The sequence below is a fragment of the Ictidomys tridecemlineatus genome, chromosome 4, assembly GCF_052094955.1.
Source record: "Ictidomys tridecemlineatus isolate mIctTri1 chromosome 4, mIctTri1.hap1, whole genome shotgun sequence".
NCBI lineage: Eukaryota > Metazoa > Chordata > Mammalia > Rodentia > Sciuridae > Ictidomys > Ictidomys tridecemlineatus.
In genome coordinates this window covers 177,357,783-177,382,830 of record NC_135480.1, presented here as the reverse complement: position 1 = coordinate 177,382,830, position 25,048 = coordinate 177,357,783, and positions in this window count along the sequence as shown.

Genomic DNA, 25,048 nt, shown 5'->3' with positions numbered 1-25,048 from the left:
ACATCAACCTATTGGCCAGTCTTACTTTATTATATCCCATCCACCCATTCTTACCACTGGGTTATTTTATACATCTGGGATGCACATATCTTTTATCTCCAAATAAGTCTTTTATTTTATAAAATGCTCATAATATCCTATCACACCTAAAAAAAAGTAAAATAATTTCTTAATGTCATCAAGTATCTAGACAGAATTCAACTATATGTATTTCAGAATCCAGAGACAGTCTACACACTGAATTTGGTTGACAGATGTCTTGCATCCTTTAGTCAATAGGAAACCTTCTTCCTCTAGTTTAAAAATAATTTTATTTTGAAGAAACTTAGTGCTTCCATAGAGTTGTCTCTTTTCTGGATTCTGCTGATTACATCCCCAATGGATCATTTACCATGTTCCTCTGGTCCCTGATAGTGACCTTCCGAAGTGTGGTCAGATTCAAGGGTGCTAAATTTGAAGGTGAAGAAGTTGTAGAGATGGTGGTCTCCTTCTTACACATGATGTCTGCTTTTCACTCATCTTGGCTTATATTGAATAAGGATAGGGCAGACAGTAAAACGAATAGGACATTATTACCGTATGTGTATAAATGCTACTTAACCTGTGTGATCCTAAAATATGTAAACCAGAAGACTGAGAAGTTATACTCCACTCATGCATGATGTGTCAAAATGCATTTTACTGTCCTGAATAACTAATTAGAATAAATTTTAAAAATTTTAAAAGAAAATCTTGGTCATGAGGCTCAGGTGTTCCCAGCCTGGGTCTTCCATTATAATGTTCACCTTTTGCCTAGTGATTGCCTAACACTGCTATTTCATCAGAGATTTCGGGTAATCTTCCAATTCTGAGATTCCTTCTTGTTTTAATAGCTGTAATGAAGAGATCGATCTCTTCTCTTCTCAGGGTACTCTGAAGTACAGTACCTAAATAAAAGGCAGAATAAAATGCTTGATTCTTCACCTTCATTTACCTGATTTTCTAAAATAAGTTTTATTCTCAAGCATCTTTCAAAGGGGATATGCTAGTGCATATTAATTACCCCCAAACCTAGTGGCTTAAAACTACAACCATTGTTTATGTCTCACAATTTTGTGGGTCAGGAATTGGGGCCAGGGTTAGCGGGTGATTCTTCTTTCCATGTGGCACCCACTGAAGTGTTTTAGATTTTTTCTTTCCATATTTATTATTGGTGCATTGTAGTTGTACATGATCATTTGTTGTTACCTATTTATACATGCACACAATATAACAATACCACTGAGATTTTTTTAGTTTCAGTTTTTTGGATTCAGTTTATGCATGGGCTAGTCTGGAAGAACCAAGATAACTCTGCTTTGATGTACAGTCCCTTGTGGAAATGACCAGAAAGCTGAGCTTTTTTGGAACTGCCACTGGGTGCCTGCACGTGGCCACTCTAGCATGGCATATTTCTTACATGGATGCTCAGGACCCTCAGAGAATGTCCCAAGAGACTCTGGTACAAGCATCCAGTTTTATTCTGAAAGCCTTGGAAGTCACATAGCAGCATCTCTGCCATGTTCTACTGATTATAAGCAAGTCTCAGGACTAGTCCAGCTTCAGGCAGGGGAGGAAGGTAGCACTCAAGCACATGAACACTGGGAGGCAGAGTTCATTGAGACCCTTTTACAGTTACATAGAGCATAGAGTCCAAGCATAGATTCCTCTTCTCTTAATACCCTGGCACCTTCTCTGCCCATGGGGTTTGGCTGTCCTGTTAATTTAGGCTGGGAGCTGGCTGCAGAAGAGAAAGCCATGCTCTAGGTGTCCACAGTCTTCTTCAAGGCCAGCAGAATGTGGACATCCCCCTTGTGAACAGGGTCAACACTACATCACTGAGCTTCTGCAATGTTGGCATGCCCATTGCCACCTCCTGCCAACCTGCTGCACTATGGTATCTCACAAGCTCTGGCTTAAGCTGAATGCCTTCATTGGAAACTTCCTGGAAAACTTGGCTTTGACCTGCTTAAATGCTTGCACAGAGATCTGTTCTGAGAGCTTGGCCCTTCCCCAATCCTGAAGAAGCGGCCCAACAGGACTCACAGGGGTTTTGTGAACAAGACTAAGAGTGCCACAGCCATGCACTGGTAATGATTGCTTTGAATGGCTGTAAAATATTCTGTCCAGTGGATGTAACATGCTTTACCAAACTGTTTTCCTGCTACCATGGTTGTTTTAAATTTTTCTGATTGTTTACAAGAAATACTTTGTATATTTGTTCACAAGTCCTTTTATTCTGTTGGATTTCTTAAGATTAATCTTCAAGGGAAGAATTGGGGGTTTTGATCTTGATGTATACTACCTACTTTCTTCCCCCCAAAAGTGAACAGTTCATATTCCAACAGCACTGCATGATCATAACAGTGTTTCTCAATAGCACTGAGAATTATCATTTTAAGTGTGTTTACTAACTTTTTAGCTATATAAAACTTAAAGTTGCTTAGGATTCTTTTCTTCTCCCTACTGTGTTCAAAGTTGTCAGCTCCTTCCTCTTACACCAGCTCTTACCTTAAAAAAAAAAAAAGGAACAATAATATCCATCCAATAACCATCCTGTCCTTTCTTTTCTCTCTCTCCTTTCTCACCCCCGTTTTTGCTTAAGCAAGTTAGTTTGAATTGGATTCCTGTCACTTGAAGCCAGAGTCTATCCCAGGGTTTCTCAGTAGCAGCACTATTGACATTTTGGACCGTGCTCTTTGTTGGGAGGGGTTTCTGGGTGCTTTGTAGATTGTCTATCAGCAGCTTTGATCTCTACCCCACTAAATGCCAGTAGTACCTAACCCAATCAAGACAAGCAGAAATGTATCTGGACATTGCTAAAGGTCTCCAGGGGCATGGGCAAAATTGCCTCTGGTTGACAACCACTGGTCTAGTCTAACACTCATGGTGACTCTTATTGAATTAAAAAAAAAAAAAAAAAAAAGGACGAGGAAGTTGAAGTCCACTGAGATGGTGGATTTTTTTTTTTCTCAAGATGGCAAAAAGAGATTTAACAAATCAAGCCAAAAAAAAAAAAAAAAAAAAACCCGAAAAGGATCCAGGAAATGATACTCCAAAGAGACGTTGATACTTGCAGACGTTGGCTCTCTTATAGCTGTTGGAACAGTAACAAACTCCACAAAATGATTTGGGATTTTACCCATGACACAGGCGGTAACTCTCTAACTAAGAATTCTCACGCACCTCACGAGGTGGTGAAGCAAAGCTATGCCAATTAGTTTTACTTCTGTTGTTTTAGATCTTTCTGTGAGTGACTTGGAGCCAGTGAACCTTGGGTCTCCCCAGGAGGCTCACAACATGCCCTTCTGAAGTGCTATCCATTCAATAGATCTTGTAGGCAGGCACTTTGTCTCTATCCCAACTCCCCCACCTGCAACCTAGGACCTGGAGCAGCACCAGACCCCAAATAGGTCCTGAGCAAATCCTGATTAAATGCACTGGTAAATTACTTAGGAGATAAGTGACAATAACATTCCAGCTTCCACAGATGCATAGAATTGAAAGGGATCTTAGGGTTGAAGGGTTGAAGGTCTAACTTCCTTCCAAAGATGGAACTTTCTGCTTCTGGTGTGTTGTTCCTAGAGTTTAGCTTCTTCTGTTAGATAGTGAGGGAACTCATTCTTTGTAGGACCAGCTCCACTGTTGGATAGATCTGGATATTAGAAAATTCTTCCTTATCTGGTATTTCAATTAGCCTCCTTATAACTACATCAGCCTCTCGTGTTTTTTTTTTTTTTAAGTTACTTTCATTTTAATCTAAGAAATACAGGCAGAGTTTGAAAATTCAAACAACATTGAAAAGTCTTATTTATAATAAAAAAGAATTCTCTTCCTCAGTCTTTTTTATTCCTCACTTCTGCCCCAGCCCCTGCAATCCTTTTCTTTCTTTTGATACTTGCACCTGTGTTTCTAAAAGAGGTACTTATGTTGTTGTTTCTTGATTCACAACTTTAGACTTCATCCCCCAATTTTCTATTTTTATGGAAGAGGGTTTAGCATTCCTAACTACTATTCTTCAACTTCCCCCCTTTATTCTCTTATTCTATTTCCAAGTTTTAGCTTAGTCGGTATTCAGTGTAGACATTAATACGGCCATGAGAATATTATTCAATGATAAGCCAAGGAAATACCATGTCTCTATTTTTTGCACTCTTTCTGGTTTTCTTGAAATTAAAATAATTGTTTTGATGAGTTTTCCATGTACTTATCTCTAATTCTTCTGGAGCATTTAACTAAACTATAAAACACCTACCAACCCATAATTGTAACAAGTTTTCATTTTTGTCAGTTATATATTTATGTGGTTTAAAGGGTCTATAACTCTGTAAGATTTGTTCCCCAAAATTAAATAATGGATATTTTGCTTCTCCTTCTCCCATTTCCCTTCCTCCAAAGGCAATTTTTCTCCAACTCCTTGGTCTGACTCTTCTGGTATGTTTCTTTCACATCTATACATGACATTTTTTAAAAACAAATTAACTACTACTTATTTTTTTTCAAATTGAAGTATGAACGACAAAAATTGTATATACTTAAGGTAACAACATGATAGTTTGATATATGACTACGATGTGAATGGATTACCATAGTCACTCTAACTTGTTCCTCACCTCACAGTTACCTTCTCAGGTATATGTGATGAGGACACTTGAGAACTACTGTCTTTGCAAATGTCAAGTCCCCAGTACAGTCACCATGCTGTGCATTGGGCCTCCAGAACTTATTCATCTTATATCTTAAAGTTTGTACGGTGATCAATTACCCACCCTCCACCATTAACCACTACTATTCTCTATGAGTTTGGCATTTTTTTCCCCCCAGAGTCGACAAATAAGTGAGATCATGAGTATTTGTTTTTCTGGGTCTGGCTTATTTCACTTAGCATAAAGTCCTCCAGGCTTATTCGAGTTATTGTAAGCAGCAGAACGTCCTTTTTTAAAAAAGGGTGAATACCATTTGTGTGCACATGTGGGTGTATTACATTGTCCTTATCCATTCACCTGTTGATGACACTTAGGTTGTTTCCATTTCCTGGTATTGTGAATAATGCTTCAATAAACATGGGAGTGCAGACCTCTCTTTGACACACTGATTTCATTTCCATGTGTATTAAGAATTGTTATTGCTATATCATATGGTAGTTCTACTTTTGATTTTTGGAGGGAACTCTGTACTGTTTCCCATAATTGCTGGACCAATTTACATTCCCACCAATGGTGTACAAGGTGTGCTTTCCTTTACATCCTCACCAACACTTGTTATTTTTCACTTTTTGGTAATAGACATCTCAACAGGTGTGAAGTTATAGCTCATTGTGGTTGGGATGTCTATTTCCCTGTTGCTATAGTTTGAACCTGGGATATCCAAAAGCCCAGGAGTTAAAGACTTGGTCCTCAGCATGGCATTATTGTGAGGTAGTGGAACGTTTAAGGGGTGAGGTCCAGTGGAAGGAAGTGAGGTCATAGAGAACATGCTCTGGAAGGGAATATTGGAACCCTGCCCCCTTTCTTTCTCTCTCTTTGCTTCCAGGTTCCCTAACTTGGGCAGCTTCCTCTGCTACACCTTCTCACAATGACATACTGCCTAGCCACAGGCCTAATGGCAGTGGGGCAAGTGACCATGGATTGAAGCTTCTGATATCATGAGCCAAAATAAACCTTTCCTCCTTATAAGTTCATTTATCTCAGATATTTGTTATAGTAGTGGAAAACTGATGAACACATTGTTGGTTAGTGGTATGAAGAAGCCATTTGTATGTCTTCTTCAGAAAGATGTTTATTCAGATTCTTCAACCATTTTTTTGTTTGCTTTTGATATTGAATTGTATATTTTGGATATTAATCCCTTTTGGGTTATGGTTTGCAAACCCATTCCATAGGTTACATTTTCATTTTGTTAATTGTTTCCTTTGCTGTGCAGAAATTTTATGTTCTACTTTTTTTTTTCTCTTGACTGTGCTTTTGATGTCAGCTACTACTTGATTTTTCAGATTTTGGACTTACCATGGTGGAAGAGAAAAATTGAGCTTTCTTTTCCACCCACCTCCAGCATTTGTAGATAGCTTTCCTATTACCCATCCTCCCAATACAGTCCTATCATTAGGTTAATTATTATGTTAATTATATCAATAGTATTTATAGTATTGTGATTTTACAAATGTATAATATTAATTCTTCTCATTTTTGGATTTTGGGGGGAGAGGACCAGAGGTAATAATCATCTGTGTTTTCATTTGCTTAGTCTTTAAAAAAAGATTGCTTATCATCCATTTTTTTTGTTTATTTAAAAAAATATTTATTTTTTTAGTTGTAGTTGGACACAATATATTTATTTTATTTGTTTATTTTTAAGTGGTGCAAGGATCGAGCCCAGGGCCTCACATGTGCTAGGCGAGCATTCTACCACTGAGTCATAACTCCAGCCCTGCTTATCACCCAATTAATTCTAAATATTCTCTGCTCAGTATGAATTCTCCTCTCCTTACATGTGAATTTATTAGTTTGCTCTTCTTGCCTCTGTTTGACTCAGATCTAAGCCTTTTGACCCCTGTGACTTACATGTGACTATCACTCTGAGATCACCCTTCATCAGTGTTTTAGGGATTCCCTGAATCTTTCTCCTGAGTTACATTCCCTACTCTTATAGCTATTCTTTCTAGTTTCTCCTTTTGGGGGGTGGCACAGACCTCTGTAACTTCCTGAGGAAAGTCACGAGGATTGAGGCTGGGACCAGAGGTAGGCAAGGGAGGCTTTAGATGCAAAACTTATCGAGGCACCAGAACCTCAGTTATTAAGATAAACTATTTTAATTAGTATTTTTCAAAAAATCAGAATTAATGCAAAATATTCATGATGAACAAAATATCAAAATTTAAAAAATATAAACATTATTACTTTTTTTTTTTAAACCTCAGCCTCCAGCATGGTTCAGTACAGTTCTGATGAAAAATAGATATTTTAAAAATTTTCTTGGGGCTGGGGATGTGGCTCAAGCGGTAGCACGCTCGCCTGGCATGTGTGCGGCCCGGGTTCGATCCTCAGCACCACATACAAACGGGGATGTTGTGCCCGCCGATAACTAAAAAATAAATATTAAAAAAATTCTCTCTCTCTCTCTCTCTCTCTCTCTCTCTCTCTCTCTCTCTCTACCTCTCTTTAAAAAAAATTTCTTGTATGAAAATGTCTATATTCTATTTGTACACTTAGGAATTGAATTCTTTTGTTTTTAATATTCGGAAATGTCACTTTTATTTGAACACTTTGGGTAGGTAGAACAACATTTAAACCTTAAAACAAACAAGGCTAATTTTTAAAGTGAAATACAAAATTTGCATGAATTTTAAAGACAAATGAGCTCAATAAGCTTGGTCATAGAATACTAGGAACTGAATTCTAAGTAAGAAATAATTTTTCTTCAGAAATTAAAAGGCAGCATTCCATTGACTTCTAACTACTTTGGAGAAATCTTCAGTCATCCTAATCATCTGACACTTACTCTCTGGAACCTTACAGCATCTTCTGCTTAGCATCAATATTCTCAAACTTTACAGAAATTGCTTGAGTTGAGTTATTTATTTATTTATTTATTTACCTCTGTCTCAGGAGTTCTTCAGTTGTGGAGAAATCAGTCAGTGTTTCTTTTAAAATAAATTTCCATCTTCTGTTTTTTCTTTATTTGGAATTCCCACCAAATTTTCTGAATCAATCCTCTAATTTTCTTACATCTTCCCCAGTTTGCATCTCTTTGCTATCTATTCTATTTTCAGAGAAACTGGCTAGTTGATAAGAGAATCAGTGCAGGTTTGCAGATCTACTTCCTTTTGTTGTTTTGAATATCAAAAGCATTTAACCTCACTCAGCCTTTTCTCTCTTCTCCTTTCCTCTGTGGGTTATTCTCAAAGATTACAGGGTCAGCCTCTGAAATTGCACTTATAACTTCCTTTCATGTATTAAGACAGAATTTTTCTAGAGTTGAAGATACATTCATTATCTCATCAAAACATGAATAATGATAATAATAATAATAGGAGGAGGAGGAGGAGGAGAACTAAAGTACATTGAATATTTATTATGTGCCAACCCTGCTCAAAGTGCTTTACAAAGCTTAGTATGCTTAATCCTCAAAACAGGTCTATGAGGGAGTGTTATTACTATCCCCAACTTCCACATAAGAAAACTAAAGTCCAGGGAGATAAACAGCTAGCAAATGGTAGAGCCAGAATTTGAATGCAGATGGCAAGACTTCAGAGTCTATGTTTTTAACCATGATATTATTTAGCCTCTTGGAACCTGTGTATCTCTTCAAAATTTTCTTCTAAAAGGCACCAGTTCTGGGACGTTACTGCTTAACCGTTACATTGCCAATATAACCAGCTTATTAGGTGTAGTCTTGGTCCTCTAAGACAGCAGTTCTCAGACTTTTGGATTAACCAGTATTTCGAGTAAAAGTAGAAGGGGTAATCTGCATGGCATGTCTAATTATTTAGTTTTCCAAGTCAGGACAAAGAAACTTACAAACCATTACAAATTAAGATCAATCATCCCTTCATATAAGGACTCTGGAAGCTTAGTGGTAGAGAACTTGCCTATCATGCATGAGGTCCTGGATTTTATGATGATGATAATGATAACAACAACTAAACAACATTACACACACACACACACACACACAAACACACATGAACAATTTAAACATTAAAAAAAATAATTAGGAAAGACATAAATTCAGACTAAGGGATAATTAGTTCTTGTGTTAGTTGGCTTTCTGTCACTGCGAGAAAAGTGCTTGAGAGAACTTAAGAAAGATTTATTTTGGTTCACAGTTTCGGAGGCTTCAGTCCTTGGTCCTCTTGGCCCCATTTTTTGGGGCCTGTGACAAAGTGTTCAACACAGTGAAAGTGCATGGCGGGAAAACTGCTTTATTCATAGCTTGAGGAAGCAGACATAAAGAGAGAGAGAGAGAGAGAGAGAGAGAGAGAGAGAGAGAGAGAGAGAGAGCTCTTCCAGGGTACACCTCAATGACCTGACTTCCTTCCACCATGACTCACCTCTTAATAGTTCTACCACCTTCCAGGAGCCACAGGCTGGTGACCAAGTCTTCAATACATGGCCTTTGGGGAATATTTAAGATCTAAACCAAGCCAATCATGGTGGAACATGCCTATAATTCCAGCTACTTGGGAAACTGAGGCACAAGGATCACAAGTTCAAGCCCAGCCTGGGCAACTTAGTGAGGTCCTGTCTCAGACTTAAAAATCTAAAAGGCTGGGGGTGTAACTCCGAAGCAGAACTTCCCTGGGTTCAATTCCCAGTATCCCTTATACACACACAAAAAAAGATCCAAACTGTAACTCCCAATAATCATCATCTGATTATCTCACACCAGCATCTCTGCTGTGGACCAGTGTTTGGAAGCCATCACTAAGCATTTTGTCTTTCATTTTCTTTTAGAGAAGACAAAGATAAGCCCTTGAATTTGTGCATTTTCTTAACCACATTATGTTTGGAAACATTCCTTGGGTCCACAGTAGAATGTGCTCTAAAGGTGGGTTCTCCTGGAACCTACCTCAACATCATAAAGGCTACATATGAAAAATCCCAAGTCCAACCTCATAGTAAATGGGGAAAAACTGAATGCATTCTCTTTAAAATCTGGGACAAGACAAAGATGTCCACTCACCACTCCTATTAAATATTGTGCTAGAAATTCTAGCCAGAGGGCTGGGGATGTGGCTCAAGTGATAGCGTGCTCGCCTGGCTTGCGTGCGGCCCGGGTTCGATCCTCAACACCAGATACCAACAAAGATGTTTTATCCACTGAAAACTAAATATTAAAAAAAAAAAAACATTAAAAAAAATTCTAGCCAGAGCAATTAGGTAAGAGAAGGAAATAAAAGGGATAAAAATAGGAAGGAAAGAATTCAAATTATCACTGTTTGCAGATGATATGATTCTAAACCTTGAAGATCAAAAAAAAAAAAAATCCACCAAAAGACTGTGAGAGTTAGAAAACAAATTTGGCAAAGTAGCTGGTTACAAAAATCAACAAATAGAAATCAATAGCTTTCCTATATACCAACAATGAATCTGCTGAAAAGGAAATCAGGAAAACAACTCATTCACAATAGACTAACAAAACAAAACAATGATAACAAAACTAGGAATAAATCTAACCAAGGATGTGAAAGACCTCTACAATAAAAAGTACAGAACATTGAAGAAATTGAAGATCACAGAAGATGGAAAGTCCTCCCATATTCATGGATAGGCAGAATTAATATTGTTAAAATGGCCAGACTACCAAAAGCAATATACAGATTCAATACAATCCTCATCCAAATACTAATTGCATTCTTCACAGAACTAAACAAACAAAAAGCAGTCCTAAAATTCATTTGGAAGAATGAAAGACTCAGAATAGACAAAACAATTCTAAGTCAAAAAACCAATGCTGGAGGTATCACAATACCTGACTTCAAATTATTCTGTAGACCTATAGTAACAAAACTTCATGGTATTGGAATAAAAACAGACACATAGATCAATGGTACAAGACACAGAGACAAACCCACACAGATACAGTCATATGATCCTTGGCGAAGGTGCCAAAATACACTTTGGAGAAAAGACAGCTTTTTTTTTTTTTTAAAACAAATGGCGCTGGGGACAATGGGTTGTCCATATGTAGAGGAATGAACTAGACCCTTATCTCACTCCTTGCCCAAAAATCAACTCAAAATGAACCAAAGACTTTAGAATTAGACCAGAAACTATGCAACTCATAGAAGAAAATGTGGGGTCAACACTCTAGATTTTAGGCATAGGCAGAGACTTTCTCAATAGGACCCCTAAAGCTCAGGAAATAATGCCAAGCGTTAATAAATGGAACAGCATCAAATTAAAAAGCTTCTGCACAGTAAAAGAAACAATTAGGACTGTGAAGAGAGAACTAGAGAATGAGAGAAAACCTTTCCTAGCTACTCTCTTATAGAGGATTAATATTTAGAATATACAAAGAGCTCAAAAAAATTACACCAAAAGGATTAAATAACCCAATTAATAAATGGACAAGTGAGTTAAATAGACACTTCTAAAAAGAAGAAATACAAGTGACCAACAAATAGATGAAAAAAATGTTGAACATCATTAGTAGTTAGGGAAATGCAAATCAAAACTATATTGGGGGATTGGGGTTGTGGCTCAGCGGTAGAACGCTTGACTAGCTCTTCGAGCCCGGGTTCGATCCTCAGCACCACATAAAAGTAAATAAATAAAATAAATGTATTGTGTACAAATAAAAAGTAAATATTAAAAGAAAAAAACTACATTGGGACGCATCTTACACCAGTCAGAATGGCTGTCCTAAGAATACAAATAATAATACATGCTGGAGAGGATGTGGAGAAAAAGGAACACTTTTACGGTGTTGGTGGAAAACAACTGTGTACAACTGCTATGGAAATCAGTATGGAGTCTCCTCAAAAGAAGAACCATGGAACCACCATGTGACCCAGCTATACCAGCCCTCGGTGGTATATGCATACCCATGTTTGTAGCAGCACAATTCACAATTGCCAAAATATGGAACCAGCTTAGATGTCCAACAATGGATGAATGGATAAAGAAAATATGGTCTGTATACACAGTGGAGTTTTCTTCAGTCATGAAGAAAAATGAAATTATGGTATTTGAAGGTATGTACAACTATGATGTACCAAGTAAAAATGTGAGAAAAAAATAAAGTAGCTTCTGGTCTTGCAAAAGAAAAAAAAAAAAGATAGGGGCTCCTGGGGTGTTAGTCATTGTAAGTGCACTGCAATAAATCTCTTCTGTGCAAAGAAAGGCTCAGCAGCTGGCAGGACTGAGTGGGTTTGGCAGCCATCTGCAGCCTCAGTGTGAAAGGCAAGGATGTCTCCACACCCTCTAATCCTAGCAATAGGGTCTCTATTTTTTAAGATTCCTAAACAGTGTTGCACATAACCCTCCAGGGGCTTAAACTTAATACACAGACAGGTAAGCAGGAACTGGGAGGTAATCTCTTCACGTGTCCTATTGCGCCTTCCTGGCTGGTAGAGAACAGTCCTACCTTAATCCCCACGAGACAGATCTCTTCTTGCTCCTGTTGGGAACCAGGAGGCAAGAAGTAAGAAATGGCCCCAGGCTTGAAGCCAAATCGTTTTCATTTTTCAGAAATGAGCTCTACAATATAGAAAGGGAACTGCAGGGGGAAAAAAACCCCAGAATAATCCCTGCACAATTAGGGCTGGGTGAGGGGACTTTGACACATGACTGAGGAGGTGGATGGAGCCAGATTTCTAAGGCATCTAGAGGTGGGAGGATGCCTGTGTCTCCAGCTTTTTGTACCTGAAACAAGGCAGGGGGATTTGTCTCCCTGTACCCTTAGGTGACACTGCTAGGGAAGATGGGTGTGATGCTCTGACTTGCAGCATCCAAATGTTCCTGACCCTCTTCCTCAGTCCTAGTTCCCAAGTTCTTCCCAGCTCTTCAAGAGCCAAGCTCTCATAATCTGCAGTCGCATGCAAACGTCTTGAATGGCCCAGGAATAATTCAGCAGCAGATCTGGAAATGGATAGAATGGCTACTGTGTGGATTCACAGCTCTGAACCCCAGTAGCAGGTTTGTGGAGCTGGGGGTTGGGGGAGGTGGTTAGCAACCTGGTCCAAGAAGGAAATGGGGAAGTGACAAGGCTCCCACCCTTTCCTGATTCTGGGATCCAAAGTTTCATTTGGATTGGATCATGGAGCCGGAGTTAGAAGGAATCTTTGTGATCCCATTTGAGAGAAGGCTTAGTAAGGCTGAGGGCCTTGCCCAGGGCCGTCCAGCTGGTCGTGCTACAGTGACCAATAGCAATAGTCATATTGGGTGCTCTCTATATGCTAAGCTGGAGTGACACAGTTTGTCCATTATCCATTAACTGACTTGATTGTTACATCAACTCTATGAGAGGAGTACCATTATTTCCCTTGTTTTAGAGATAAGCAAACTGAGGCTCAGATTGGTGAAGTAACTTGACAAAGCCATGGGCTAGAAAAAGGAAAAAGCAGGACTTGAACCCAGCCCTAACTGGGGCCAAAGCCTGGACTCCAGTGAGACACCAAATAGGACGAAACTTTGGATAGAAATAAGAGTATATTTGTCCCCCTTATCCACAGTTTTGCTTTTTACAGTTTCAGTTACTCATATCAATCATGGTCTGAAAATATTAAATGAATAATTCCTAAGTTTTAAATTGTATGCTGTCCCGAGTAGAATGACACATTCTCACATTGTCCTGCTCCATCTGGATATGAATCACCCTTTCTTCCAGTGTATCCATGTAGTATATGCTACCTACTTATTGGTCATTTAGTGGGTAGATCAGCTATTGCAGTATTACAGTGTTGGTGTTCAAGTATCCTTTGCTTTACTTAACGATGGCCCCAAAGCACAAGAATAGTGATGCTGGCACTTTGGCATACCAAAGGTAAGCTGTAAAAGGATTCTTTTAAGTGAAAGTCAAAATTTTCAACTCAATAAGAAAAGAAAAAAATTGTTTACTAAGGTTGCTAAGATAATACAATAAGATATTTTGAGAGGAAAACAACAATTACGTATCTGTTATTACAGGATACTGTGAGGAATTTTCTATTTTATTATTGGCTATTGTTGTTAATCTCTTAATGTTCCTAATTTATAAATTAAACTTTAACATAAGTATATATGTATAGGAAAAAAATAGAATATGTAAGATTCAGAACTCTGCAGTTTCAGGCATCCATGGGGGGGTCTTGGAAGGCATCCCCCATGGTTAAGGAGAGAGGAGTGTGCCTCATTTCCCTGTTCTGGTGTTCTCCGTGTCATTTGGCACTATTTTGAGGAACAAGTGGGAGGGTGGGTGGAGTGGAAGTCAGGAGGTCCTGGGTCCCCTCCTGACCTGGGAATCCTTCCTAACTTGCCATGTGGCTTAGGACCAGCAGCTTCCCTCTGAGCCTCAGTTCCCTGCTCTTGGGGCCATGCCCGTGGAAGTGCGTTCCCTCCCACAAAGCAGAGATGGCCGTGAAGCGAGAACTTGTGTTCTGGACATGCCTCCATCCTGTTCTCAGTGGCAAAAGGGAGAAAGGCCACCAGAGGAGATTCCAGGCTGTGGCTCAGAGCCTGGGTGGCTTCTAGCCCACCAGCTGGGCCAACACAAAACCTGGGCTTTTGTTTGACTTGGCTTCTTGCACCTTGTTTAGTCTGCAGAGCAGGGAGCTTATCCTGCCGCCTTTGTCACAGGCCATTAGTACACACATAATCCCTGGAGGTTTACAGCCGCTGCTTTCTCTAGGAATTCAGGGAGGGCCGCAGAGGAGGTGCAGCCCTTAGGAGTCACCAGGGCAGCCTCAGCTGAGACCCATGGGACTGTGCCCTCTTTGTGTGCAATTCTGGCTGTGAGAACTTGGGCTAGTCCCTCCTCCTCTCAGGGTCTCACCCACCTGTGCACAGAGAAACCTGTCTGAGATGCCCCAGAAGGGACTTCAACTCCATGAGGTTCCTCCCCCTCCAGGCCTCCCTTGCCCCTCCCCCAACCCAGGAGCAATTTGTACTGTCTGCTGGGTTTTCACTGATCCCATCCCTGCCCCAGCCTGGGGCCAATCTCTCTCTCAAAATCCCTCTCTCCTTCAACCTCCTGCTTGTAAATCAGGGCTAATGATACCTGAAAAGTCACCCTGCTGCTATGGGATTAACTAATTAGTGGTTATCAGGAAAAGGAGGACACAGCTCTCAGTTCTCATTTAAGACAATTTCCCTCTAATTTCCTGGGGCTGTCTGTGCAATCTCTAGAGTGTTTCAGAAAACCTTAAGAGCGTTGACTTCTAGCACCCCTATTACACAGATAGAGAAACTGAGGCCAAGGTGGGGGAAGGAGAAACCTAGGACTATGTAGCTGTCTGGCAGAAAGGGGGCCAGATATCAGGGCTTTGGCCTTGGGTCCAGTCCTCCACCATGCTCTGAGGTTGAGGTCCAGGACTGTGAAGGCTGACCTTGTGCTAGGATGGAAAATATATGGAGTCTCCTTTGCTCAGGGCCTGGCTCACAGGAGATCTACTTCTTGGTTTTCAAGGGAAAATATTTGGCTTTAGCCAGTCCTGGCATCTTGGCTTTCTGGGTGACCTTGGGCATGTCCTCTCTGCTTCCTGCTTACTACATTTGTTTACCTGTAAATTGGGATAATGACCTTCCTCAAAGGTTGCTGTGAAGATTGGCCTAGCCCATTCATTTGGGAAACAGTGGGCATCATGTTCCTACTATGTTGGGGTTTGCTCACTTTGTTTTTTGTTAGGGATCAAACCCAGGGCCTCATGCATGATTGGCAAGTGCTCTACCTAAACCACACCCCAGTCCTTACTTGTTACGGAGCTGCCTTGCTGGCTAGAGCTCTCTATGGTTCAGGAACGCACATCTCCCGAACGTTTCTGCAGACGACACCCTGGCTTGGAGCTTCTAAGTACTGCACCTCACTTCATTCTCACCCCAGCCTGCAAAGGAAGTGTCATTACCCTATGTGACAGAGTTGCGCACGGAGGCTCAGAGGGGCAACTAGCCTGTCAATGCATTGTGTCCATTAAGAGTGACACGGTCTTTTCTTCCCTTTCCATCCCTCACTTCTCCACTACCATCTTTATTTCTTAGCTGCCCCCTCTCTCTTTTTCCGTGGAGGAGTAGGGATAATGCTCAGATCTCCACAGAAGCAGCCTGTGGCCTGCCCCATTAGCTCAACTGGACTCATCTTAGGTTTTGGGAAACTGTTGGGTGTAGGAAAACCATTGGGCCTGACTAGGTTCAGTATGGGAAGGCAAGATTATGAAACACACAGGACTCAGCCCTAGGTATCGTCTCCCCTAAAAATATTGATGATTCTGGCGCAGGCTCCTGTTGTGGATGCCAAGTACCAAGGGCTGTGCACAGTGCTAAACTCCTTGTCTCTCATGGCAACTCTTGTGTTCGGTGGGCCACACAGGTCCGTTATTTGCTGCTGACAGTTTCTTAACCAATATAGGATGGTGAGGTGCACTGGTCAGCACCTTCCCAGTTTTAAGTGATAGCAACTCAATTCCAACTCAATTCCAGCTAAAAAAAGGAGACATATAAGATGGATTTGCATGTGGGCAGGGAGTCTGTGCAGATTATGTACCTTTAGAAAAATGTTTTTCTTTGAGTAGTCTAGAGGCTGCACTGGCTTTGAACATGATTGTTCAGCTTTGGAAGATTGTGTGTGTGTGTGTGTGTGTTTGTGTGTGTGTGTGTGTGTGTTCCAAACATTATCATATGGAAGCCCATGGGAGGAATGAGTAAACGCCTTTATTTCGTATTGGTGGAGACACATTGAAGAGGATTGTCCTTTGGGTGCCCAAACCCACCTCATAACCATGATGGGTCCCTGAGGGGTTATTCTGGTTTCACACTTTGGGAAATATGCCCCAGAGGATTGTGGTGTGCTATGCACTGCCTAACTGTAGTGTAGCCCCAGGCCTGTGATCAAGATTGAGGTCTTCCTAATTGGTAGCAAATGGATGAAGGTGTTTCTTTTTTGGAGAAGGAAAAGGAAAATAGTCTTCAAAACAAGAAACATAAACTAGGTGTGGTGGTGCATGCCTGTAATCCCAGTAGCTCAGGAGGCTGAGGCAGGAGGATTGCGAGTTCAAAGCCAGACTCAGTAACATAGCGAGGCCCTAGGCAACTTAGCAAGACCCTGTCTTTAAACAAAATATAAAAAAAGAGCTGGGGATGTGGGCTTAGTGGTTGAGCACCCTGGTTCAACCCCCACTAGCAAAAACAAAACAATAAAACAAAACAAAACATCACCAAAAAAAAAATTATCACAATAAAACCCCCAAGAAACTTAAAATGCCCTCTGTGGAAGACCTATATTTCTTTGCTTAAACCTCTTGGGAGAGTTATATTGGGAATCAAGTCTCAGGGATGAAATTCCCTGTTGTTCTCTCTGAGCTTCAGTAAAGTCTGATGGGCCTGTGTAGCCTTGTGGGTGGGTTGTAAGTGATGTAAGCCATCCATGTGCTGAGATGAAAAGGTGGTCTTCTTAACAGCTCCCATGTGGGGAGGCCCTGCTTTGGTGGCTACAGCAGATAGCTGATGACCAGAGCAAAGCAAATGGCAACTAACATGGGACTGGAGTGATGGACAAGCGAGGCCCTTGGAGAACCAGTCTTCTACCCCTAATAGGCTTCCAAACATTTCCACTGGGCCCCCATGTCAGGGTTAGGGTGAGACTTGATAAGGGTGGGCCCAGGATCTAAGAAGGTACACTCTTCTCTCAGCAGCCCTCTTCCCCTTGGGGCCTTCTAAAGTACCCCCCCCGCAGGGATAGAGCACCCCTTCCTCTATGGGGGTCTGAGCTGGGGGGCCCAAAGTGCCTGCAGACTGAGGTGCCTGTCCTATACAGGGAGCAGTGATGCCTATTACCTCCTCCTGTGCGCTAGGAAGCTTAGCGACTTAGTGCAGCTGTTGAGAAATAAAGCTATTTAAGTGGGAAGCATTATATTTTGATCCATAAACCTGTTTCCAAAACTCCCTTGTAGACGTCATCAAGCAAAGCCTGGCAGGTTTTGTCACTTTTTTTTTTTTCCTCCCAAAGTCTGCTGGAATCACTTGGTTTATAGGACATGAGCCGTCCTTGTCTTTTGGGTCCTTGGGTTCTGCTCCACCTTCTTCACCAGTGCCACGGCCTGGAAGCTTCGTGTGGCGAGAGGAGGGGCGGCTCCTTAACTTCCTGCCAGTGGCTGCACTCCAGCCTCTTTTTAAAGAACTGGCTCTAATTGGCCTTCTCAGACTTAGCTCCAGACACATACTCTATTTTTTTTTTAAAGGCAACTTTGTTTTTTCAAATCTATGGACCCACAATGACCTCCTCCCTTGTCCCCTTGTTATTCTGTTCCCTCCACCTGAAACCCTTCTTGTTCACTCCCCATGCCAACCTCATCTCTACATGTCCAAAGTCTGCCTGGTGTTTAAAGCCAAGGCAAATCTACCTATGCCACCAAGTCTTGCCAGAGCGTGGGTGAAAGTCATCAGAGAGGCCATCGGAGCTCAAATTTCAACGCTACTCTTAACAACTCTGTGACTTCAGAGATGCAACTCAATCTCCCTGGACTTCATTTTCTTTGTCCAAAAGGTGGGGTAACAATGCCCACCTCACAGTGTGGCCCGGTCACCATGTGGGTGACACGCTTGGCACAGAGTCGTTGCTTATCGGCAGAACCCTTCTCTCTCTCTCTCCTTTCCTAGGGGAATAGTCTGCACAAGGACCTACTTGGCCAAAATCTATAAGGAGCTCCCTCCACATTCTGCCTCTAAGGATCATGGGCCAAGCCCTCACCAGTCTGGATCCCCTTCCTTACCTATTCTTTCCATACACTTGTCACCTTTTAATCAAACACAGAATTGGCTAGTTTGTTATGTTTATTTTCTAGAAAGTGACCTCCAGGAGGATGGACTTTTGTCTGCTTAGTTTCCTGAGGTATCCCCCAGGGCTCAGAACAAATATTTGTAGAATGAATACATGAACTCTGGCTGCCTCTGTGTCCCCAGAGCCACTGAGAGCTGTCCCAGGTGCTGCCCTGCCCCTGGCCCTGCCCTGGTCCCTGCTCAGCTCTTACCTGTCCTTTCAGCAGCTCTATGCTGACGTCAGCTTGCCTGGTCACTGTCAGGTCCTGTGCCTACTCACGGTCCTCAGGGCAGAGGAGGGAGCCATGAAGATTGAGGGGTACAAGGACCTGTGAACTCAATCCTGAAGGGCCCTCAGGGTAAGACCAGATTCCTTGACATGTGGCCCAAGACTTCCGCCTCCTTCTTCAGCCAGTCCCACTTCCTCGACCTGCCTGTGCTCCCCTGAATGATGCACTCTAGTCTGTTCTGCCCTGTTCCTTGAGCACGTTGACCCTGGGTTCTAGCCTGTTCCCTTCTCCCTGACTTCTGGTCTGACCAACTCCCAGTCAGCCTTTAATTTGATCTCAGATCCCACTTTCTCTGGAAGGCCTACTTGATTCCTAGACAAGCTTCACACTCCTAAGAGGTGCTGACCACTCGGGCCAGATTCGTTATGCTTGTAATTATTCCTCCCGGCTGGTCCTCCCCACTGACTGCGAGTCCATGAGAGAAAGCTCTGGGTCTGTTGTTCTGGCTTTCTGCTGCTCGACAGAGAGAACAGGTTCAATAAGTCATTACTGAGTGAACGAGGAAAGAGGAAAAAAAATGAAACCCAGGAGGAAGTCCAGAGAGAACATTGACTCTGAAATCCAAATGACCTGGTTCCAATCCCAGCTCTGACACTGACAAGCTGTGTAACCGTGAGTAAGTCACCTCTCCTTTCTGACTCTCCATCTGTCATCTCTACAATATAGAGAATAATATAGCTGTGTCAGGGCTGTTGGAAGGGTTGCAGATGGTACTGATCAGATACATGGTACTTGGAAAGGTGAAAAATGGCACTTGTGTTCATGATGACACAGAACACTAGCAATCATCTCTTCTCATTCAGCCTCTGTCTGCAAAGTACTTCCTAGGCTATTATCTCATGTCATTCTTAGATTAGCTCTTTGAGGAAGGAAGAGTATTGTAGCAACTGAGAATGGAGAGATTAAGCAACTCGAACGAGGTCACCTGTAGCATTGTAGGGCTAAGCAGAGACTAGGCCACACAACCTAACTACAAAGTCCCTCTTCGGACCCTACCATGCTCGGCTTTGTATTTGGACCATTTGCCCCAAATCTTACCAGACTGTAAAGGGCAAACATTGTGCCCAGTTCATTACAGGATCCCCAGACCCCATGCAGAGTCTGACAGAGAGCGGGTACCTGGCGAATGTTTGTGGACTTGAGTAAATAAACACACGTATTAATCCACAACCCTCTGGGCTCCCTCTGGCTGCTCAATTCAGAGTGAGGCCCTCTGACTACTTCCCACTGGCCCTTTCTGGCAGGGCCAAAGGTAAGCTCCAGAGAGGCAGAGTGCCCCACATGGAAGTAGCCGTGGTTGTCACTGAAGTGTGTCCCTGGCTCCACTGAGGGACAAGTCAAGTGTGCCTTGGAGCCCTGGCCCCTCTTAGCAGCCTCAGCCACCTCTCTTTCCCACTTCTGCTTGAGTGTCCACTGACCCAAAACAACTGGGACAGGAGCAGGGCTGGAGAGGGCTGTGTGTGCCCAGGCACCCTGGGATCCCCAAGCGTGGCTCTACCCAGCAGCTCTGGGGCTTGGGTGCCATCTCCAGTCCTCAGCTGGGCAGCCTGGTCCAGACTCCAGAGATACAGCCTAGCCTTGGGTCCCATGGGCAGACAGAACACCGGGCCTAGACAATTTTCTCCTAGTCACTCTGGGGGGGATTTGATTTACCAGGGGTGGAGGACCTGAGGGATTTCTATGATTTGTTAACCCCAGGTACTCCCTGCCTCACCTCTACTTCTTTTTGAGTCTAAGACAAATAGAAGAATGAGAAGAGCCCGTGGAAAGAGTTGAAGAACCCCAATTTTTGTCCCAACCTGGTTCCTACTGTGGTTTGGTCCACCAAAGTGCTTCTTTCCTCATTGGGAGAACCCCTTTGGGCTGGAGAGAAACATTACTGAGAAATAAGCTCAAGGGTGCCCCTTTCCTTCCCATTCAAAGGTGAAGTCAGTGCATTAAGATGGAATGACCACTGGATTTTGAATCAGGAGACCCCTGTGACCCTTGACAAGTCAACTAACCTCACAGAGTCTCGGATTTCCATCTGAATAATGGAGACAGCATATACTTTCCTAACCACCTCCAGGTTGTTGTTGTTGTTGGTGGTGGTGGTGGTGGTGTGTCTGTGTGTATGCGTGCGCATGTCTATGGGGGTAGGGGTGAAGGGGTTGGTTTTTGTGATTTCATAAATAGTCCCTAGTAGGAGTGCTTGCTAAAAGTAAGAAAAGGTAACCTTGATCCCAGCCTCAGTCATCTACATTTTAAATCATTAAGTCTAACTAATATTTCTTTCTCTTTATTTTTTATTGGTCCATCATGATTATACATAACTATGGAATTCACTGGGATATACATATATGCACAGAGCGTAATTTGGTCAGTTTCATTCCCCAGTACCCCCTCTTTCCTTCCTTTCCTCCCACCCCTTGATCTCCATCCTCTACTCTACTGATCTGCCTTCTATTTTCATGAGATCTCTCATTTTTTCTTCCATTTCTTCTTTCTAGCATCCACATAGTGAGAAAACCTATGAACCTTGACTTCCTGAGTCTGGCTTTTTTCACTTGACTTGGTGTTCTCTAGTTCCATCCATTTTCCAGCAAATGACATAATATATATCATTGTGTATATATAGGACATTTTTTTTTTTACGCATTCATCTGTGATAGACACGCAGGGGCCCGGGCTTCAAGGCAGGTTCCATAACCTGGCTATTGTGAAACGCACTGCCATAAACATAGGAATGCCCATATCACTATAGTATGCTGACTTTAGTTCTTTGGGGTATATACTGAGAAGTAGTATAGCTGGGTCTTGGGGAAGTTCCATTCCTAGTCTTTTGAGGAACCTCCATACTGATTTTCACAGTAGTCTTACAAATTTATAATCCCACTACTGCTGTTTCCTTCCCTCTGCATCCTTGCCAACATTTATTATTATTTGAATTCTTGATGATTGCTATTTTAACTAGAGTAAGAAGAAATCTGGGTGTAGTTTTGATTTGCATTTCCCTAATTGCTAAAGATGTTGAACACTTTGTTTTCCATTTATTCATTTGCCGTCTATTTACATTTCTTCTTTTGAAAGATGCCTATTTAGTTCATATACCCAATGATTTATTAGATTATTTGTTTTGTTTTTAGTGTTGAGTTTTTGAGTTCTTTATTCTGGATATTAATCCTCTGTCAGAGGAATAGCTGACAACGATTTCCTCCTATTCTGGAGGCTCTATCTATGTTCTCAGTTGTTCTTTTGTTGTACAGAGCTTTTTAATTTGACACCAGCATATTTATTAATTGTTGATATCATTTCCTGAGATTTAAGAGGGCTACTAGAGGAAATCATAAGTCATCTAATATTTCTTAATTCATAGCCCTTCATTGAATATTGAGATACACACATTTATGTCCGAGGCGTTAAACGTTAGGTCTCTGGGATTTTTGTTTTCTACAAATCCCAAATATAATGGTTCTTGGATATCATTTCTATCATCACCCAGAAGGCTTCACGCTGCAGCAAGTTTCCAGAGGGTGGAGAGAAGTCAAAGAACACATTGGGAGAATGTGAAACAAGGCAGAGGGGCCAAGTGTTGTGCATCACGGGGTGGGGGGGGGGAGGTCTACGGTGTCCTGGATGCCATGCACATGGGATCTCCTTCTGTCCCAAGACAATTCCCAAGAGACCGGAAGCTGGAGCCCATTTCTACAGAGACGGAAACTGAGGCTCAGCAAGGGGAGGTAGGGAGTGGGTTCAGACCCTGTCGTACCCCAGCGCTGTCCTTCATTTGGTGGTTTCATTGACTCACTCACCCTTCCTGTCCTTCATTCCATGGGTAGTTGTCACAGGTCCATCCAGGTGGAGAGACTGGATTTTTTGGGTCTGACCTCATTTTCGGCTTCCTCCTCACTGAGCTCTCAAGCTGATTCGATCTTTTCCCTCTCACCACAGGGGATCAAGCTCTGAGATCAGGCTCTTGGGGCGTGGGCTCTGAGCCACAGGCTGGCATCAGGAAGTGAGGGAGGGGAGGCTCTTTGGGGAGCCCAGCAAGGAAAGGGTGGTCAAGGCAGACTTTTTCCCAACCCTCAATAATATCACTCCACACTTCTCAAGATCCTCGTGAACTTAATTAGGGGATTCATAAGACTGACTGACACTTCTTCTCAGAAGTGGGAAGATTTTGTGGTCAGGAAAATATTGAGTGTTGGTGTGGCAAGGTCCCTGCCAATGAAAGGACAGGGTGGAGAGTGGGAGGGGCACTGGACGTGGGCCAGGAGACCTGTTTAGTCCCAGTCCCCGAACTTGCTCACCATGTGACCTTGAACATGTTACTCGTAGCTAAACCTCATTTGTCTCTCTGTAAAGGCAGACATGCATAGTGTTCCCTACTTCCATGTATGAAGACTGAATCATTTGGCATAGATAAAGTGCTCTCTAATCATTAGCTGTTATCTAGAAGAGAGCACGAAAGTTCCATGTGGTTGATATCCCACAAGGAAACGTGGACACCAAAGCTCTTCTTAAAGCCCCAGCCCTCTTGCTGATAAATAGTGAGAGATAATTACAATTCACGTTGCCCAAAGCTCAGCTGTACTTTGAGATCAAACTATCAAAATGATCTCTGGAGATTGCTGATTGGCAGCAACTTTTGTGCAGTGAATCATTCATTTACATTCTATCTGTGCTTTAGGGCCCATAGCGATCATGCAGCTCCAGGGTCATAAATTCTAACAAAGATGATGATGGTAATAATAATATTAATGAATGTTCATTGAGCCCATATACATGTCAGCACTGAGCTAGGCATCATCCCAACATTTTCTCACTTAATTGCCACATTCTCCTTAGAAAGGGAGCATTAATATAATTCTTATTTCCAGATGAGGAAGCTGAGGCATAGTGAAAATAAGCAACTTGCTGTATGAGACTCAACCAGAAACAGCATCCACCGAGATAGCTCAAACAGTGAGGCTTTAGTGAAAGGAGTACTCACAGGAGTAATGGGTTGAAAGGAACAAATAGGAGATACTGAGGGGTCAAAGGGAAGATGGAGTTACCAGTGCCCAGAGGGGACTGGGATTATGCTCTGAGATTGGGAGCTATGGTCTTAAAGAGCTGTAGCTACTGCCAGAGTAGGTGCCCAAACAGGGAGGGAGTATAGTAACAATATACGCTGGTCTCTCTCCCGTTTCACCTTCTGATCTCTTGCCAATGCATTCTAAGACCAGTCATCTGGGAGCCAGCCCGTGAGGGAATCTTGAAAATGCAATCTGCAGGGTCAGCCTCTCAGGACAAAGGAGAGGACAGACAAGATCAGAGATGGCACTAGGGGCTAGGAAGGAAGTGGTACAAGTGGAAACCCATCAGCATGCTCCCTGCAGTCACAGAGGCAAACCTTGGTCTAAATACTTATCCAACCTGGCAGGGCACCTGAGAAGGACAGTAGGGGACTGGAGTGAACAAGCTTCCACAACTAATCTAAAGAGGGCTATGCTGCTATTCAATTCCCACCACTTGTGGCCATCTGGGAAGACAGATCTGTGTCACCACATGTTCCAGTTTTTCAGGAGAAGCAGCAACCCTGAATTTCAATGTACTGCCTTCCATTCCCAAATGCTACTAATACCCCCAGGTTCAAATCATAATGGTGAAGGGATAAACTGTGGTATAGCCATACAGGGAATATTATTCACCAATAAAAAGAAATAACTATCAAGTCACAAGGAGGTATAAGGGAACCTTAGATGGCATATTGCAAAGTGAAAGAAACCATTCTGAAAAGACAGCATGCTTCCACACACAGGAGATTCTAGAAGAGACCAAACTAGAGATACAGTAAAAAGATCAGTGCTTACCAAAGATTTGGGAGAAAATGGGGAGATTTAATAGAAGAAGCACAAGAGGGTTTTTAGGGCAGCCCAAATATTCTGTATGTTACTGTGATAATGAATGTATGGTATTTCCATCTATCACAATCCAAAAGTCTCTCCTTTCCTCTCTATTTCCACCTCCTCTTCCTCCTTCTCCTCCTTCTTCTTCCTCCTCCTCCTCCTTCTTCTTCTCTTCTCTCCTCTTGATATTGAGAATTGAATCCAGGGTGTCTTTACCACTGAGCCACATCATCTCTGATTTATTTTATTTTTTATTTTAAGATGTGGTCTCACTAAGTTGCTTAGGCTGGCCTCAAACTTGTGATCCTCCTGCCTCAGTTTCCTGAGACAGCACACAGATGTCTACAACATATAGAATATATCTTGGGGGGGGGCGGTCAGAATACAGTCCAATGGTAGAGTACTTGCCTAGCATGCTGGAAGC